We start from the raw sequence: 5,037 nt of genomic DNA, 5'->3' as shown, positions 1-5,037 counted from the left end.
CGGCCGCCGCCAACACCCGGCCTGGAGCGCCCGGACCGGCCGCGGGGCGGGGGGCTATGTTTTTAATTGATCTTTTTTTTAACATTTTATTTGCTCCGTGCGATTCCGTGAGGGTGACTTCCCAGAGCCAGGACGGACCTCCTGCCGCCGCCCCCCGCTTCCGACTACCTCTCCGGGCGGGCGGCCCCCGGGAAGGGCACGGCTCCGCGCCCCTCTGGCCCGAGGGGGGGCGGGGAGCGAAAGAAAAGGACCCCTCTCCCTCAGCGGTGCGCCGGGGGAAAGCTCGGGCACGCCCCGGGGCACTGCAGGCGGTGCGGAGGGGCAGCGCTGGAGGGGAAGGCAACGCTGTGGCCCCGCGGGGCCAGGGGGCCCCAGCCTGGCTGGGAGGCGGCTCTCCGCTTCCTCGCCCGAGCGGCCTCTGCCTTCTCCCCGCCCCCGCCGCGCTGGCTGCGCTCCCCTCCTAGAGCTGGGATCCCTCGCGAGCCGGCTCGGCTGCCTCAGCCGGGGCTGGAGGAAGGCTCGTCTGGTGCTTGCCGGCTCGCCTCCGGCACACACACACCCTGCTTCCCTTCTCTGCCTTTTAAACCTACTACGCACACACCTTGTCTGCCTTTTAGACCTGCTACACACACACACCCTTGTCTGCCTTTGGATCTGCTTAATTCTCCCTCCTTAGGAGAGAGGTTCCCACACTTCGATGCCATTTCACAGAAAGGGGGTTTGGGGTTTGTTTGTTTTTAATCCTCTTTTCCTTCCCTTTGAGCTGAGCATGAAGACAAAGGGGCAGGTACTACCCCAGGGGGGTTTGCCTTTGTACCATCTGCACCAAATTAATACGCCCAACCCCCTGCTGCCACCACACTGAGGGAGAGCTCTTCCACAGAAAGCTGCTGCCCCACAGGGAGCTTCCGGACAGACAGTCAGGACAGAAGAACGGAGGAGGATTGTTTTCACCCTGACACAGACTTGCCATCTTCCTGTAGGAAAGTCTGACTGCCCATCCAGGGGCACAGCCAGCATGGTACTTCACAGGACAAACAAGCACCTGCTCTGAGGAGCTGACAGTCTAAATGAGGCCTGAGGTCAGCCAGGGGTGGCAAAGCTGTGCGGAGAATTTATGAGTTGGAGCAGTGGAGTCAGATCCGGACAGCTCCCTTGCTTATACGTCACCTGGTGGCTTCTTTTTGTGACTTTCTTTTTCATGTATATTTGGTCTTCATTCTCTCATAAATGAATCTGTTACTACACTGACAACACCAACAGCAGAAAAAGCAAGGGAAGGTTCTTTCGGCAATCTGTGTTGCAAGGAAAGACTCACAGTCCCAGGAAATTTAAAAATGGATAGCTGCAGGCAGCACTGGGGGCCAGGAGGTGACACAGTGGAGTCCTGTGGTCCTCTGCCTTAGCTAGGCCTCACTGGCAGAGGGGAATGGATATGCCATAATGCTCAAAGCTCAGCTCTACAGCAGCAACTATAATGAAATCAGATCTCTGGGAGTTGAGTCTTTATGGATGAAGCAAAGATCTTCAACCCTGCCTGGAAGAGTACAAAATGTCTCTTTCAGAAGTTAAGCTGGTGGATATGAATCTGTGCATGAACACAGAACAGTGTGTGGACACAAAGAGAGAAGGAACATGAGTGTGTTTGACCCTCTCTGACTACAGAGACTCATGCAGGGACTGAGAAAAGCTGTGGCAAAGGCACATTTTTCTATCCAATCCCTTTCTAGGGATACCAGCAAAACCTGAGCTGGGTATTTGGATAGGAGTTATATGGCTAACTTCAGCAGAGCAGAGCCTGCTTTTCCAACCAAGGGGAATCAGGGTTTGGAAGAAAGGATGCTGGTCACTGGACAGCAGCTAACAGGACTGGTTTGTTTCTATGGGGAGGAACAATGGCATGGGAAGAGAGAGCACCCTGCCTTCTCCTGCCCAGAGCCTGGCTCCAGGGAATATGAATATGCAGATTGGAAAATGAGAGAGGCTCTGGACCACAGGAGAGAAATCCATTCTTGGGGCCTGTTCCCTCACCCAGGAGGAAGAAGTGCTCCTACTTGGTAAGCCTCCTTTAGGACACTGGCAAGGCATGTCTGAGAGCCTCACCCATTTTTTATGGGAGGAAGAAACGACTCTCTGCTCGTTAAGCCTCGGTTTTTCTCCAAGGATTCTTTATCATAGTGACTTCTAACAGTTTGGCCTCATGGGCCAGATAAGTGGTGTGATGGGGAGGGAAGGGTGTGTGTCCACAGGCTGGGTTAGCACATGGTATTGATCTCTGGGCCCAATCCCACATGCTCAGATCCAGCCACACACTGGCACACGACTGTCATCTGACCTGCGGGGCTTCCCCTTGTCTGGAAACTTGGCAGCAGGGGAACAGCAATTAATAATGTCATGGCTCCCCCCCACCACATTTCCAGATGCTTGAGGAGCTCCATGGCAGGATGACATGGCTGCACATAACAGATCTGGTCTGTGGGCTGGGGGTTTAGCATCAGTACTTTATTAGTTTGCATATACCTCCCTATAGGGCTTGTCCTCCCCCCCCCCCTTCATATCATCAACTAGACAGGTTTCTTTCACTCCTGTATGCTAGTAACTTCAAACATGTCTGCTGAAGTCTTATGTTGTAATCATTTACTGTACTTTTCACAACAAATATCCCAATGCGTGTATTTCCTCTTCTTTCAGTAACAGAAAATCCCCACTGACAAGGCTGCTCTACACTAGAACAGTTTGTTATATTAACACCAATATATGCCACAAAAGGAGACTCATTCTGTTCTCAGATGCTTGGATGTTTCTGAAAGGTGCAGCAAGCCTGCTTTTAAAAACCAGAAGATTCTCATCTGTCAGTAATTCTTTCAGCCTTCAAAAATTAAAACTCCGGAGGTCCAATTCCTGTATGTGCTACATACATCTCCCCAAAAGGATGAGGTTTGGCCCTTTGGAAACAATAACAGATTTCAAATGAACATTTTCATCTGTGGAGAATTATGGTCACTGCAGTAGTTCGTGAGCCCACTTTGAGTCTCATATCTAGGGAAATAGGTGTAAGGCTCAAACTGGCTGTGAGGCGGGTTAGGAAAAGTAGGTTTCTTGCATATGGTACTTTTTCTTCTATGTACACAGTCCTAGGTTTGGTGCGTTCTAGCCTTAGGGCTGAAACTGGTGGTAGAGTAGATATCTGCATACCATCGGTGTGTACAAACATCACAATTAGATTGCCCTAATCAAATTTAGGGCAATATAGATAGCCTGGTGTGCAAGTGTTCACAGGGCTTAAATTTCCCTAAAAATGGCATACCTAGACTAGAATTTGTTCATTTTAGGAGGTGAACTAACTTTAGATTGGCTGGCCTGGGTTAACCCAACCTAACAAATGCCTGCACACAGGTAGGTTGTAGCTGTGTTGGTCTAAGGGCATGGGCAGACAAGGTTCTTTGCGTGAATCTGATATCTTTTATTACACCAACTTAAATAGTTGGAAACCAATTATTAAGCAAGCTTTCGGGTTCAAAAACCCTTCACCAGGCTAAGGAAGTTTCAGCAGTTGGTGTGTGTGCTCTTCCTGGATGGAATGAAAAGTAAAGAAGCCAGAGGCTGGGCTGGTATGCATACAAGACACATTCATAGCATAGCTTTGGGGCTGGGAAAACTGAGCAACTCACCATAGCCCCCAGGGCTGTGCTGGTTTTAATCCCCTGACTACCACCCCAGGACCTGTCAGCCCCCTCTCTGTGGACCCACCAATGCCCCCAGAACCCACCAGCTCCCCCACCCCCACAATCCCATCAGCCTGTCCCCCTCAATTTATAACTGCTTGCACACAAGAGAACCGAACTCAGCTTTAAGCAGCTCAAAGCAAGCCATCTAACCTGAGTCAGGTGATTCAAATACTTATTCACACACCATTTATGTTAGGTATTTGGGCATAAACTGTGAAAGCTGGTACATTTATTATTATTATTAATTTTAATTCTCTTTCTTCAAGTTTTTTTAAGTACTTGATATTAAATTTCCAGTGGAAACGTTGCAGAGATAGAAAATTACACAGAATCCCTAAAACATAATTTGTAAAAAATATATTTGCTGCATAGTCAACTGACAGCTTCATCAGCTGCTATAAAGGAACACAAGGGAGGAGCAGATACACAGTGCCCTGTGAAATTGAATTAATTTATTTTTGATGTTCCAGGTGTTTCATGGAATAGTCCTTGTAATTTCAGGCTTGCTGTGAAGTTATGATATGGGTGTCCTCATGAAGTATCCTGATGTATGTATTTCTTCCTTTTTCAGAACAGAGGATTTCCACTGATAAGGCTGCACTACATTAGGACAGTTTGTTACATTAACACCAATATAGGCCACAAAAGGGGACACATTTTCAGTTTCCGGGCAATTATTCTTCCAAGTCTCAGTTTGTTTCCTCTCCTTGTAACCTCTGTGGTTACAAGCCTGGTGGTCTTGTCTCAACCAGTTGTGGGTAAGGGAGCTTCACTGAATAAAAACTGTTACTCATATGGATGTAAAGGAACTGCTTGGGACCTCTCTTTTTCCTTGTAGCTAAGGTGTGGCAAGTACTGTACTAAGTGAGGGATGAGCAAGTTCTGAGTACTGCAACATGAGAAGTAGAATATCATTGTTCTATTGCATAGTGACTTGCTGGCTGGAAGTGCTGAGCAAACAGCTCTTCCCTGGGAAGTAGCCCTACATTATACAGCAACCTTTGACAATACTTTCTTTTCCTATTTAAAACACGTGGTGCAATTGAAGCTGCTTGTAGTTGGAGAAACGTATCTATATTTTTAAAGGGAGAAAATAACTGAAATGGGAAACCTACTTGATAGCATTTATATAAAGGATTTTTTTCAACCTCAGAAGGGCTTAAAAATCACTACATACTATACTGTACTTACCTATCTGAGGTCTGGGTAGCACTGTACCCTGAAGGAGGTGTCCTGTGCACCCATTCAACTATATTGGCATAGACCCTTCTCCTTTAGGGTGGCTTGCATTCTAGGAGACAGTATTAGA

This window comes from Gavialis gangeticus, unplaced genomic scaffold, assembly GCF_001723915.1.
Source record: "Gavialis gangeticus isolate Ggan-Ray unplaced genomic scaffold, GavGan_comp1, whole genome shotgun sequence".
Lineage (NCBI taxonomy): Eukaryota > Metazoa > Chordata > Crocodylia > Gavialidae > Gavialis > Gavialis gangeticus.
Note: the sequence above shows the minus strand (reverse complement) of the source record.